The sequence below is a fragment of the Tachyglossus aculeatus genome, chromosome 24, assembly GCF_015852505.1.
Source record: "Tachyglossus aculeatus isolate mTacAcu1 chromosome 24, mTacAcu1.pri, whole genome shotgun sequence".
In the NCBI taxonomy this organism is placed as follows: domain Eukaryota; kingdom Metazoa; phylum Chordata; class Mammalia; order Monotremata; family Tachyglossidae; genus Tachyglossus; species Tachyglossus aculeatus.
The window spans coordinates 18,949,244-18,965,182 of record NC_052089.1 but is presented as its reverse complement, the minus strand read 5'-3'; the positions used below and the strand labels follow the sequence as shown (position 1 = coordinate 18,965,182).

The 15,939-nt window shown below is 38.8% G+C and overlaps 1 long non-coding RNA gene across 1 annotated transcript in view; it reads left to right on the top strand.

Moving 5' to 3' along the window:
* The window catches only part of LOC119945280, a 65,180-nt gene extending 52,139 nt beyond the window's left edge, over nucleotides 1–13,041 (top strand). The window contains exons 2-3 of the long non-coding RNA XR_005456164.1: nucleotides 9,296–9,409; nucleotides 12,898–13,041. This is a non-coding gene — a long non-coding RNA (uncharacterized LOC119945280). The remainder of the gene's footprint in view (nucleotides 1–9,295; nucleotides 9,410–12,897) is intronic.
* The last annotated feature ends 2,898 nt before the right edge of the window (nucleotides 13,042–15,939 follow it).

Genomic DNA, 15,939 nt, shown 5'->3' with positions numbered 1-15,939 from the left:
TTTGGGCAAGTCACTTAACTTCTCAGTGCCTCAGTTCCCTCATCTATAAAATAGGGATTAAAACTGTGAGCCCCCCGTGGGACAACCCGATCTCCTTTTAACCTCCCCAATGCTTAGACCAGTGCTTTGCACATAGTAAGCACTTAATAAATGCCATTATTATTATTATTATTATTGTTATTATGACTCCTAGGCCCATACTCTAGCCAATAGCTAAGACTGCTTCCTAAGACTGTTTGCCCTCATATTTAGTTCAGTGAGAATGTGCATAGTGCAGGGGCTGAAGTATTCTAGAACTCTTAAGAGTTCACACCTGGCCCCTGTGAGATTTCCTTAATGATACTTAAATAGCACGGGGCTTTCAGAGACAACAATTTAAATTTTCAATTTCCCTGATTGCATAATCCATTTCAGGGTAGAGGGAATACTACCCCCAAATTCTTCATTAAAGAACAAATACAGCAAATATAAGATTATCATAAATATTCACTACCTAACTTTAGAGGCAACCTCAAATATCAATAATTGACATCTAAATTTGAGAATGGTAAGAACCTGTTGTCATGACACCTCTGCACTGGTGGAAACAATGATTTCCAGTTTGTTCTAAACATAAAAATGGGATATCCCCCCACCCATTTGATACCAGAAAGGTTAAAAATGTTAAATATTAAACTTTAAAACCAAGCATTTTTCTATAAATCCATATCCTCCTACAGACAGATAAAGGTAACAATTATTTTCAACCTGAATTAAAAGAAAAAATCCTTAGGAAAGACATAGCCATAATGAGAAAAATAACCTTGAAGGTCACTACATGAAAGGTGTTACTGGAATAACTAACAAAGCCAATTAATTACCTGTTTTGAAGGCTACCCTTGCACCATTCTAGTTTGGAAATAATCCCTTGCCATGTCTTCTCTGACAATCTGCCGATTCCATTCTTATTTTTTCACCTACATAGAGCAAATGAACCTTAATGAAGTGTACCTATCAAGCAGAATATGTGCAGGTATTAGCTTGGAGCTTAGTATGGATTCCTGCCAAAGGCTATAGCATAAGCAGTAGTCTCTTAGTATTTCAATGTCAAGCAATTCGAAAACCACCGCATAAACCTAGCAAAATTGTTTAGTTTACACCTTGAGAGTTTTGGGAATTTATCTCATGCATTTTATACATTGAAATTAATTAGATTAAACATGTCTGTTCCCTTTAATCAGTGTGCATGTTGAGGTTGTCATTGGTTGTCTGAGTCATTTCCAACTGTATGCGAGAAACTAAAGTACCACTTCTAAATTGCTGAAAGTAAATTTAAATACAGGGAGAAGAAAAACTGAGCTCTTCCAAGACCGTATATACATTGTTTAGCTTACCTTGGTACAGGTAATAATGTGTCTGTCATAGAAGTGATATTATGCATGATAGAAGCAATTTTACCTTAGATAAGATACCAAAAAGTAGCCCAAACAGGATAATCAGTAAATTTATTGCAAGCTGGTTTGTGTTAATTTTAAATTTGAGAGAGGTTTGAAAAGTGCAAACTAACTGCTTTTGAGTAATGCTGTGTAACTTTTCAGCGAGGGACATATTTAAGACCTGAAAAAATGATAAATAATACATTACAGGATTTGGTTATTTCTCTTCTCAGCATTCCAACAAATCACTTTTAACACAAAGGTTGCAATTTAGATAGTAGAAGATAATATAATTTGTACTGTTTTACATAAAAGAGTGCAAATAATCTTTTTCCATTTGTCTCAAAGTAATGCATATATATGCACATATGCCTGTTTGAATATGTACAATTATTTTTGTTTGAAAACCTAATTGCAGGAAGCCACTGATGATTTAATTAGTGAAGTCTTGCTCACCCAGGTAATGCACTTACTGTATTAAAATGTTCCTTTATGTTCAATTTTTAAAATTAAGTAACGTTTTAGGGAGAAACAAATCTCTAGCACTTTAACGTAATTGTGACTGAAAATGTTCTAGTAACTGCTGATCCTTTGAGAAATTCAGAAGGAGAAAATATTGCCATTATAAAAGGAAGGGAAATTCCTACTGAATTTTGAAACACTGTATACAGCCATCAAACAATCACTAATTTATTGGCTCATTAGGTAAAAAGCCAAAGTGATTTGAAGAGAGTGGCACTTACTCTGCTTCAACTTGACAAAAGGCCACCTTTGGAAAACTGATGGGAAACAATTCTACTTGATAGGAATCAAGTAAAAGCGTTTGCAATGTTGGCTATATCTGCATTCAAATGGAGATTTGAAAAATGATCAGGTGAATTCATTTAGGAAGTTGTGTTTCTTAGTAGATCTTCTTTAGCTTGGATTCTCTGGGTAGTTGCTTCAATAGTCCACTTCATTTTGTACACAAATATAGACTGAAGTCTGTCCTACACATACAAGTGAAATTAATTAGTAGCTTTTGGGTTGTGATGACCAGCCCAACTAAATGAAAAGCAAGGAAAGAATTCCATATTACCCAGACTGATAACCCATGGCCACAAATAATTCTATTTGTTCTGATGATTTTGACACCTGTCTACATGTTTTGTTTCGTGGTCTGTCTCCCCCTTCTAATAATAATGATGATAGCATTTATTAAGCGCTTACTATGTGCAAAGCACTGTTCTAAGCACTGGAGAAGTTACAAGGTGATCAGGTTGTCCCACGGGGAGCTCACAGTCTTAATCCCCATTTTACAGATGAGGTAACTGAGGCCCAGAGAAGTTCAGTGACTTGCCCAAAGTCACACAGCTGACAATTGGTGGAGCTGGGATTTGAACCCATGACCTCTGAGTCCAAAGCCCAGGTTCTTTCCACTGAGCCATGCTGCTTCTAGACTGTGAGCCCGTTGTTGGGTAGGGACCATCTCTATATGTTGCCAACTTGTACTTCCCAAGCACTTAGTACAGTGCTCTGCACACAGTGAGTGCTCAATAAATACGATTGAATGAATGAATTTGCCAGAGATTTACTAATCCTTCATGCTAAATTATTTGCTCCCGAGGTTTTCTAGAGCTGGGTTAGAGGCAGAGAAAGAGGTGGAAGACTCCCAGGAGGAGTCATAGCCCAATGACCATATGGTGTATAGCACCAATCATCAGGCTTGTCAAGGGGATGAAATCAGGTATAAAATCAAGAATTTCTACAGGGAATTTCAACTAGCACAAAACCCTACGTACATCTGAGCAACAGGTTACAATAATAGTAACTAAAATAGCACTAAAATGCTATTACTGTCAAAATAACCTCATGATTTTCATTACCTCTGTGTCTATTTCAGAATCTAATAATAATTTATTTTTATTTGCATTCATAAGCAGACATAGCATCTGTTTTGTTAGGTGGCTGTGAATGAGATTTGTAGAGTCCAATCCAAATAAAGGCTCAACTACTGTGTTGCTATTATTTGTTTTAAAACAATTTAGTCTGGTTTTCAAAAAAAAATAGATTTGCTTAATAACTTTAGGATAATTATTCTGAACATTTGCAATTCAATACATTGCCAACTTGTACTTCCCAAGCACTTAGTGCAGTGCTCTGCACACAGTAAGCGCTCAATACGATTGATTGATTTCGATACAGACAATATTGAACCTCAAAATCTTCCTTTCTGATTGATGAGTCAGTGTATTGTCACACTTTTATGAAATCATAATTTATGTAGCAGATTTTTGCTTCAATTTTACTATCCTTTCTCTTATTACAATAATCTTTACTATTACGGATGAAACGTATGCTCTGTCTCTCTCCCTCTCTCTCTCCTATATATATATATATATATATATATATATATATATACACATATATATATATATTTCTCTTTTAACCTTCACTGATCTTATAAATCATCCTTTCTGGATTGAACGGTTGTCATTTCCTACAAGACAAAAGCAATTTGGTGGGCAATCTAATCGTATTTTGAAAAAAAATGCGATATCCACAAAATGTCTGATCAAATTTAATCTGGCTCAATTCAAGTTTGACCTAATCAACCACTTCTATATTCTTCAGTAGAAAAGTGCAATGTCTAATAGGAGATCAGAGCACCTAAAAATTTAGAGCTGCTTTTAAGGTTGATCTAGCCGACTGTGTACTCTTTATCCTCAAGGTTCATGCACAGATTTTGAACATGATCCAGAAAACACTACAAAGAACAAAAAAAGGTACAGATTAGTTAAGCCAGGCCTGAAAAAGGTTATCTGGGGTTAGTGGACTATATGAGAAGAGCTGTGATGTCAGCAAGCTTTACAGTGGGGAGATTGCTCCCCATTGTCCTTGGACTGCAATTCAGAACAATCTCAGAGAGCAATCCCAGATAGCCAAGCCACTTCTCTTTGCTTGCTGTAGTGGTGATGTGGCTGGATGAGGGCGTGGAGATCTCCACTTGGCAGTTATGATTTATCAGAATCTGTACTGCACTCTTAGTCAGGTCTACAAATAATTCCCAAATTAAACCTGTGTTTCACTTTGTGTTCTTCCATACTGGCTGACTGAATTCTCCAGGTATCTGCCAACTATTCCCCTACTACATATGGGGTAAACCTGGCCTTGTTAGTAGAGTAACTGAGAGGATTTTAACTTGCAAATGTTCCATACTTCATATCCCCAAATACACATGATACCAGCACTTTCCTGAAGAAAGGAACAGGTTATAGAATTCACTCTTGAAAGTTAGACCTTTTATTTCATGGTTTTCTGGTTACCTGTACTGCACCAAGGTCTCAGCTGATGTAATATTCGATTTTTAAGTATAACATTTGCACACCAGAGAGTTCCCACTCATCACCAGACTGAGGTTGTGCAGGAAATTCTTATTTTTAAAGACATAATTGGCCAAGAGTAATATCTTTCTTGGGGAATTGTGTCATCTTCGTCCTCCATCCAAGAGATACTAATCTTCTTCTACCCAGGTAGGTCATTTTTTCTTACCCCCAAATTTAGTCTAAAGGCTGATTTGAAATTCCCTGAGCAAACTAACCTAGACCTGGACTGAGACCTAAATGGAAATTGGTTTCACTGAATATGTTGACACCTGGAAAATATTTTCTTCCCTAACTTCATTTTCTTTTTCCTATACAGATACAGGTCCAAATATAAGTACACAAACAGCAATCTACTGTATTATATGGTTAATTCTATTCTACACTGTGTCTTACAGACATTTAGAGCAATTGTCTGTTACTCTTCAGTTCTTCAGTTTTCAAGGTATTTAAAATGATCAGCTACAATTCATTATGATTACTTCAACTGTGAAAAAGAAAATACAATCAGTACTCTTTAAAAAAAGAAAAACAGGATTGTAACAAAAAACATATGGTAATCAGAACAGGTCCTGCGAAGAGAATATCCAGCCTGAATATTGTTTGAAAACCTTATTTTGAGTTCTTTAAAAATTACTTTTCTTCTTCCTTTAAATCATTTCTTCTGTCTCTAGTCAACGATCTTATCATGAGGGACTTGAATAGCTTGGTGTCTGTGGGGGGGAGAAAGCTAAAAAATATAAAAAAATAAATAGTAAAATTCTATCTTCAGTGAAGGATTTTGTTTAAGCCTGACAATGATAAAATAGCGGGTACCATTCTACAATTTCTGCTGCTTCATTTGTCTTTGTTGATAAAATGAGGACTGTCAGGGGCTGAGAAGGTCGAGCTCACAGCAAATTTAACATGACTCTGTTGTGTTTGGGTCCTGAACAAGTTTTCATATGATGAAATGATTAATGCACAAAGCAAAGGTTCTTTTTCCTTCCTACTAATAAAAAGGCTGTAATTTTTAGGGTCTTCTTGACATGCTCATAAAGCAGACTGAAGCAGAGAAAAATGGATTTTTTTTTAGGGGAAGAGCTCAGAAAAACCTGTGACAGTTCCCCACTAAAGTTACTGGTTTTTCTCCACGACCTGACATTTTAACTGGAGTTGTAAATTTTAGATACTATTTAGACAGTGATTACAACACTCTTTTATATATGGTAAAACATTTTCATTAAACAATATGGAAGAGTAGCCCTCCTTTTTTTTGATTGTTAGCATATCAAAATCTTTCTTAAAATCATAGAAGCCCTTGACCCACCCAGTCCAGAGGCCTGTCTCCAATGGGGCAACTAGGGTGCCTGGAAGGAAAAGCGTGGTAGTGACCTCCTTTTATAACCATCCTCACAATAAGGAAAGTTCGATTCAACCCAACTTTCCTCCTTCAAATTCCATTTTTCTTTTTCAATTGAAGAAACTACTTGTGAGTTGGAAACGACTACTGTACCTTAATCCTGGCTTAATCTGGAATTTGTTTTTGTTGGGAAGGACTACTCAGTTTGATCTTGGATGGGCAAGGATCTATAGACGTTTATTTCAGGATCTTCAGATTGATCTAAATACTGTTGTTCTTCAACATGTGGCTTAGAACCCAGGTAGGCAAGACAAAACTTTCATGGGATGATAATCTTGAAGTAGATGTAAATCCTAAAGACTTTCTATCTATCTATCTATATATACACAGGGATCTAGAAAACAAGTCGCATAAAGTTGGGGGAGGATGGGACAGGGCAATTTCTCCAAAGGCAGAGGACAGTAAACCATTTACAGATGAATCCTTTCATCACCTACATTTTGAGCTCAGATAAGGTTAGGTAAAGCTGATCAAACTGTTAGCATTACCCTCAGGCACGTATGACTCATTTGGAGAGTTTGCAGAATATTAGCAAAAGACAGACCAGTGTGGCATAAGGGAATTAGAAATGGGACAACTCCCCCAACTTAGACAGAAACTTCAAGAATATCAGCACTACCATGGGGAGAAATGAACTAATTAGTTCATCAATAGCAACTGGTATGAATTTTAGGGATAGCATTCCTCTTTAACTATTCTTTTCCATTTATAATGAAATACCCTTGATGTTCAGCTAGATCAATTGTCAACATGCAACAAAAATAAAAAAAAGAAGCCTCACACTTGGGATAATTAAGGGAAAAATCCAGCTCTGAGAGGTGAACAAAGGCAAGAGAAATGAGAGAGCCAAGCAACTTGCTTCCTGGGAGAAATACTAGATTTGAAAACCTAGTCGTTACAAATTAGGCTTTCCAAAAGATGGGAATTACATGTTGGGGGGAAAAAAAAACACTTAACCTAGTTCTATTAGATCAAGTAAAGAGAGCACATTTAAGTGCTGTTACTTATCTTGATATAAAAAAGCAACATGCAGCTAGATATAGTCAATGGTTAAAATTATTAATTCCAGCAGCAATGACTATATAGTTTGGAAGTCTCTGGCTTAATTTTGCTTAAGGTGTATTTGGCATTATGATCTGATTAGGAGTTTAGACTTACCACAATTATTTAAGTGAAAGTAAAAGATATTAGAATGTGTCCATTCTCCCGAAGTTCACTCTTTCTTTATCGTCTTTTAAAAAACCTAGGAACTATATATATTTTTAATGGTATTTATTAAGTGCTTACTATGTGCAAAGCACTGTTCTAAGTGCTGAATTAATTCCAATGCATGAGGAAGCATAAGTGTTAATTACACCAACAATTTTAATATCAATGGGGCTAAGAAGTCCTGCACTTTGTCTTCATGTCCCCTTTATTCATTTCTATCACCATAGTATTGTCTTCAAGAAGTGGATTCTGAAATTAGCATGTCGAAGTCTGAAGGACAAATCATTACCCAGCAATCAGATATTTCTTAAAAAATTAAATTTTCATTGTAAAAAGGTAAAAAGGCAAATTTAAACAAATTAGTATGCTAGTGCTTACTTTTATCCTTTTTAAAAATTTGGAAATATAACCGTTCCTAAACTATTGCCCTACTTTAAACTCATTGTGGGCAGGGAACATGACTACCAACTATATTATATTTGTACTGTTCCAAGTGTTTAGTACAGCACTATACACAGAGTAAGTGCTCAATGAATATGGTTCATTCATTCATATTTATTAAGCACTCACTGCAAAGCACTGTACTAAGAGTTTGGTAGAATACAGTATAACAACAAACTGAATCATTCCTGCCCACAACAAGCTCACAGTCTTCAGGAAGAGACAGACATTAACATATAAATACATAAATAAATACATTTCATATATGCAGATATATACATATATGTTGTGGGGATGAGAGGGAAGATGAACAAAGGAGCAAATAAGAGTGGCACACAAGGGAGTGGGAGAAAAGGGGAGGACGGCTTAGTCAGGGAAGTCTAATTGATAGATTGATTACGATAATGATTAACAGCATCCAACATTATTCTAAGAATTACTATAAACACAAAGTTCTAACCTATAAGAATAAGTTATTAAAATACTACCCAAATCTGTACAACAATTGTTTGGGGAAACAGGAAGAGATTGTAGGATGTGGACAGTGCCCTGGAGATGAAAGAGAGATTCCATTTTTTGCTTGAAATTTCTTTTAGTATTATTTGTTCAGCACTAAATATGTGCCAGGCACTGTTCTAAGCACTGGGGCAGAAACAAGGTAACCAGGGTAGACACAATCCACAGGGCTCACAACCTAAATCCCCATTTTACAGGTGAGGTAACTGAGGCACAGATAATTTACTTGACTTGCTCAAGGCCACACAGCAGACAAGTGGAAGAGATGGGACTAGAAACCATTTCCTTCTGACTCCAGCTCCATGTGCTATCCACTTGGCCATGTCGCTTCCCTTCTGTTGGTCCTTATGATCATTTTCTCTAGCCTACACTTGAGTTGGATGTGCCCAACTCAGATGCATCTCACATTCAAGGACTAAATTGGAATAAAATACTTTACATGAATGGATTATTTTATATAAAATATGGCGTGTACTGCATGGAGTTGTTTCTTTTTCTTTGTTTTGATAGTCAACCTCAATAAATTAATGCCCTTGTGTGGTTATTATTTTTTCATCTCAGACATCATACATGTTCAAAAAAGTGTTTCCGTTTGTTCCTAACTTTCCAATGAATAAGAAAATATGGAGACAGTCAGATTATTTCCATACATGAGAGAATACATTAGATACTTTTATAAACCAAGCTAATTATTTCAGGCCTTAGGAGTACAATATCAAGGTTTTATATGGTACCATTCACTAAGTTTTTATTTTCTTATTCTTTCACCCTCAGAATTTATATGAGTATATTGAAAACAACCCTCAGGTTACCATGTGGAATGTCTCCAAAAGTTGACTTTGGGATTTGGATTCTTATGCTATGGAAAAACACTCCAGAAGTTCTGCACCAAACCAATTAGAATTCGTTCCTAAATATATCTTTCTAACTTGTTTGGAATGTTTTCTCAGACTGCTGGAGGAGCTGGGATTTCATGAAGGCTATGTGAAACGAGTTGAGTTCTGGAAAACTGGAAAATATGGGAGAGTTCTGCCCAGTGGAACAGTATGAGCAAAGTAATAGAGGTGGGTGAGTTGACTGGTGGGTGAATTCCTGTCTTAGCTGCCTCATAGATCCCTTGAGCAAGTCACATAACCTCTCCGTATCACAATTTCCTCCTCTGCAAAATGAGGATGAATTCCTATTTTTCTATCCTTTTGAAATTGAGCCACATGTCCTACCTCTGGCCTGGAATGCCCTCCCTTCACACATCCGCCAAACTAGCTCTCTTTCCTTCCTTCAAAACCCTACTGAGAGCTTACCTGTTCCAGGAGGCCTTCCCAGACTGAGCCCCCCCTTTTCCTCTCCTCTTCCCCTCCCCATTGCCCCCATTCCCTCCTTCTGCCCTACCCCCTCCCCCTCCCCACATCACTTGTGTATATTTGTATAAATGTATTATTTTTTATTTTATAATGATGTATACATAGCTACAATTCTATTTTTTCTGATAGTATTGACATTTGCCTACTTGTTTTGTCTTCTTGTCTGCCTCCCCCTTCTAGACTGTGAGCCCATCGTTGGGTAGGGACCATCTCTATATGTTGCCAATTTGTACTTCCCAAATGCTAGTACAGTGCTCTGCACACAGTAGGTGCTCAATAAACACGATTGAATGAATGAATGAATGAAAAGATCTGTGTACAATGTGCTCATCGTATATCTAACCTAGATCTTAACATAACTGGTGCATAGTAAGGTTTAGTAAATAGCATCATATATGTCATGTACATCCAAGAGGCCAGAAGAAAAACTGCCTTCAGTAGTGAAGTAAATTAAGAGATCGTTACTCTAACGAAATAGTCTGACGCAACCAGGAGTCCCCCAAGCCTAAGAGGGCCATAAGTGCATTCTGTGAAAAAAGGCCAGCTGGGGAAAATTGTGCTTTAATGCCTAACTTGAGTCCAATCTAAGTGATTACGGATTGTTAATTTATCTCCATCACCTATTTCTTGAAAAGATTTTAAAACTAAACTAGAGGATGTAGTGGCTTATCACATCAGTGGAAGTTATTCATTCATTCATTCAATCATATTTATTGAGTGCTCACTGTGTGCAGAGCACTGTACTAAGCGCTTGGGAAGTACAAGTTGGCAACATATAGAGACAGGCCCTACCCAATAGCAGGCTCACAGTCTAGAAGAGGGAAACAGACAACAAAACAAAACATATTAACAAAATAAAATAAATAGAATAGTAAATATGTACAAGTAAAATAGAGTAATAAATCTGTACAAACGTATATACAGGTGCTGTGGGAAGGGGAAGGAGGGGAAGAGGAAGGAGGGGACTCAGTCTGGGAAGGCCTCCTGGAGGAGGTGAGCTCTCAGTAGGGCTTTGAAGGGAGGAAGAGAGCTAGCTTGGCGGATGTGCAGAGGGAGGACATTCCAGGCCAGGGGGAGGACATGGGCTGGGGGTCGACAGCGGGACAGCCGAGAATGAGGCATAGTGAAGAGGTTAGTGGCAGAAGAGCAGAGGGTGTGGGCTGGGCTGTAGAAGGAGAGAAGGGAGGTGAGGTAGGAGGGGGTGAGGTGATGGAGAGCCTTGAAGCTGAGAGTGAGGAGTTTTTGCCTGATGCGTAGGTTGATTGGTAGCCACTGGAGATTTTCGAGGAGGGGAGTAACATACCCAGAGCATTTCTGCACAGAGATGATCCGGGCAGCAGTGTGAAGTATAGATTGAAGTGGGGAGAGACATGAGGATGGGAGATCAGGGAGGAGGCTGATGCAGTAATCCAGTCGGGATGGGATGAGAGATTGAACCAGCAAGGTAGCGGTTTGGATGGAGAGGAAAGGGCAGATCTTGGCAATGTTGTGGAGGTGAGACCGGCAGGTTTGGGTGACAGATTGGATGTGAGGGGTGAATGAGAGAGTGGAGTTGAGGATGACACCAAGGTTGTGGGCTTGTGAGACGGGAAGGATAGTAGTGCTGTCAACAGTGATGGGAAAGTCAGGGAGAGGGGAGGGTTTGGGAGGGAAGATAAGGTGTTCAGTCTTGGACATATTGAGTTTTAGATGGTGGGCAGACATCCAGATGGAGATGTATTGAAGGCAGGAGGAGACACAAGCCTGAGGGAGGGAGAGAGAGCAGTGGCAGAGATGTAGATTTGGGTGTCATCAGCTTAGAGATGATAGTTGAAGCTGTGGGAGCGAATGAGGTCACCAAGGGAGTGAGTGTAGATAGAGAACAGAAGGGGACCAACATCTGACCCTTGAGGAACCCCTACAGTAAGGGGATGGGAAGGGGAGGAAGAGCCCACAAAAGAGACTGAGAATGAACGGCTGGAGAGATAAGAGGAGAACCAGGAGAGGATAAAGTCTGTGAAGCCAAAGTTGGATAGCGCGTTGAGGAGAAGGGGGTGGTCCACAGTGTTGAAGGCAGCTGAGAGGTCGAGGAGGATTAGAATAGAGTAGGAGCCGTTGGATTAGGCAAGCAGGAGGTCATTGGTGACCTTTGAGGAGGCAGTTTTGGTGGAATGTAGGGGACGGAAGCCAGATTGGAAGGAGTCAAGGAGAGAGTTGGCGCTGAGGAATTCGAAGTTATCAGGTCAGGAACATTCTGCCATCTATCAGTCTGTTGATGGACACTGCCCACTCTTCACAGCAGTAGGAAGAAAAGGTTTATCAACGAGAAAACCTATGTCATCACAAGGAGTGTTAATGGTGTAGTGGATTAAACTGAAGATAGAATTTGGGCTAGGAACTGGACAGAAATCTTTTGAATTTACTTATTGATCAGGCTTTCACTTTTAACTGCCTTGGATGATTAATATAGGGTTTTACAATTTGAAACTTGCCAAAGGAAATGGTGAATTTATGCTTGAATAATGGAATAGCATAAAAAGAGACTGAGTAGCTTACAAGACAGTATCATAGATTGGGAAATGGGAGATCTGGATATGCTGCTCAGTCAGTATAACACCCCACCCTCAGTATGACCTTGAGAAATTCATTCATTCATTCAATCACATTTATTGAGCACTTACTGTGTGCAGAGCACTATACTAAGAGCTTGGGAAGTACAAGTTGGCAACATATAGAGATGGTTCCTACCCAACAGCTGGCTCACAGTCTAGAACTGAATTCATCAGTTTTAGGTTTTTTCTTAAACACTATTTCATTGTAGCAGGCAGTATAAAGTGCACCTAGGCAGTAGTTTCTATTGAATTGACATAAAATCTACCAATAGAAGTTGAATCAAACTGATCTAGTTTCAGGAGGACTCTAAAGTGACTTTCAAAATACAATAACATTACAACAATATTGGACGACGTAGTTCTAAAGTTAGAATGCTCTCTGCTTCTGACTGAAAACACTAGTACCTACTGAATAATTTTGTGCTTTACATTTCATATTAACCCAGTAGACTAGTTAAGGATTTATGAAACTTGCTTGAAATGTGCAAGAATACCTGGTGGGGGTGTTATTGCTTAAGGAATTCACTTCTTTTCTGTAACCCACTACTATTCTTTTCCATCTCAATTATCTGGTCAATCTCTTTCTTGTATTATAATTAGGAGCCAGTGTTACAGCTGTCATATCGCCCATCAATCAACTGCATCATTATTTCCTTATGATAACCCCCATCATCCATCAATTGCATCACCATGGCCTTATTCGTCTGCCTGCCTGATGATAATATCCTGTTCTGTAAATAAACCATCCAGCGCATTCTCTTTCATGGCAGCAGTGTTCCTTGAATATTTCAATTTTATCTTTAGAAACCTCTTATCTTCCTCTTCTAACTAGGATGATACATGCCTTCTCTGATGAAACAGGTCCTAAGGGGAGTAAGTGCACATTTTAATGGCTATCCTTGTGTCCGTATGGCTCATTATCTATTTCATTCCATTGTCTGTCCTTCAGCTGAACAGAATAAAAGATCCTATGTGGATGAATTTTCAAAACTAAGTTCTTAATGAGGTTCTTATCTAAAGGAATTCATTTCACATGTTGCTCTTAACTATAGGTCAGGTTTTTGTGGGGCCATGTCACACCAAGGATGGCAATGACGTGTTCTGCACTTGTGCTTACGCCTGGGCCCAGACCCCACTCTCTGCACTACCCTGCCATTTGACAGAATGGGAGAGAGAGAGAAGCAAAGGAGCAAATGAGTGTGTGACCCTTGATTGGCAATAAAAACAACAGACAGGGGGGCAAGCCACGATGCCCCCAAGGGAGCCAGGGCTGACCTGAAACCTGAAGCTGGTGTGGCCAGAACATAAGCTCCAATCTGCTGCCCAAATGAACAGTCATCGAAAAGCGAACTCTCTTCCTCCTTGTTTAGTTCCTGAAATGGGAAGGTAATATCATCAGGAGTCCTGAAATGGAGATTCCTTTTACCCTATCTCGCTTCTATATTTTCTGCCTATACAGAGGCCATCTTTTTTAGGAGACAAATCCAGCCTCAAACAGGCCAGTGACAACTTCTAAATCTGTATCTTCTGGGAATTTTTGTAGGGGACATGTGGATATTGAGCAGTAATAACAATAACAATTATAATTTGTTAAGTGCTCACTATGTGCCAGGCACTGTTCTAAGTTCTGAGGGTAGATACAGTAATATCGGGTTGGACTCAGTCCCTCTCACACATAGGACTCACTGTCTTAATCCCCATTTTACAGATGAGGTAACTGAGGCACAGAGCAGTCAAATGACTTGCCCAAGGGCACAAAGCAAACAAGTGGTGGAGCTGGGATTAGAACCCACGTCTTGCATCACAACTATCCCACCCTAATTTCTGCCCCCCGAATGGACATATCTCTCAGTCATCACAATTTCATTTGGTCACATTGCAACTCAGTTCTAGCCATTTGTAAAACGAGAGTTGTCAGGACAACTTAATACTGCACAAGTCATTGTTTGTATAGTGCATTTATTTTTCCGAAGCATTTTCACACGGGGTCATTTCCTTTTACCCTTCTAACATCCCCAAGAGGCAGAGAAAAGCAAATAGTATCCCTCATTAATGAATCCCCATTGCTATTCCAAGCAAGGAAACCAAGGCCCAAAGAGGTCAAGTGACTTGTCCAAGGTCACACAACGGAGCTAGGAATAGATCCTGGAATTCCTGACTCCCAGCTTCAGGATCTTTACATGATACTACGCTGCCTCTTGGGTGCACTGCAGGGATGTGGAAAGTAACAAACTTTGGTCTAGGGCCCTGTGGGCTTTCACTGCTCTACAAAGCAAAGGCTTGAATGTGGTCCTTATGAGGTGGGGCAAAAATCCCTACCCTGTACATAAAGGCTGAATTTACCTATTACCTACGGATTTGGATGCACCCTTGAGTGGGATGATTACAAGCCTGTTCCCTTCTCTGTGGATGGCAGAAACAGACTTAATGAATAAAACAACAGGGTTTCGGATGCAATATAAGAAACATGGAAGAAAGCTATTTCCAGCTGTAATAACCTTTGTTTGTAACCAAATGCCATGAAACTCAGAGACCATCACTTGGTGGGAACAGGAAAAGACAAACAAGACAATTTCTTCCCCACAGTATATTCCTAAGCAACGATAAGCTACCCAGAATAAATAGCCCAAGGTAAAATTGCAAAGCAATATAAAACAGAGAGAACTAGAAAAGATCAGTGGTTCGCTACACTGCACTTCCCTTGAAGAAAGAAATCTTAGGGGTCCTATCACTCCAAGATCCAAATGTTTATAAAAATCAGACTTTGTCCCTTGTCACAGGTGGAGCTTTCACAATAGCTTCTCCTTTGTTTTTGTTTTTTACTGAAAAACAATGAAGAACTACTCTAATCTTATTCCACTGTAATGCAACACCAGAGAGTTTCAGTTTAGTAACAATGCACAAATCAAATGCTTTAGTAAGTCAACCATGTGGATCAGGACTTATCTTTGCAAAAGTGGCGTGGGACACATAGCCAGAAAGCAGTTCAACTTACTGTGCAGTTAGGTCTCCTCTTGCCATTCGCTTCATCGAACAATGACCTGTTATTTAGATTTTCTCTAAGACACTCTCCCATTGATTATTCTTATCTTTCTTTATCCAAGTAGAAACTCACTGTGATAGTTATCTCTCTCCTACTTCTGAGTTCTATTGCTTTACTAGTGACCTCCGGTAACAAAACAAACCAAAAATAAATGTTATTTCAAGTGCTATAAAAATCCCACGAAAAAAATATTAATGAGGTATACTGAATTCTTTTAAATGCTGTGATAAGTGTTAAGAAGGTCCTAAAATATTCATTAAAATCTTGAAAACACAACAGTTCATTCACGTCCAAATCCACATAGAATGTGTTTGACAAAATACCCTCTTACCCCAGAAAAAAAGGAATTGAGATGTGACATTGATGAAACTCCTTTCGAATGTCAGTGCTTTACATAATAATAAAAATAATAATAATAATAATGGCATTTGTTAAGCGCTTACTATGTGCAAAGCACTGTTCTAAGCACTGGGGGAGATACAAGGTGATCAGGTTGTCCCACGTGGGGCTCACAGTCTTCATCCCCATTTGACAGATGAGGGAACTGAGGCTCCGAGAAGTTGAGTGACTTGCCCTAGGTCACACAGCAGACATGTGGT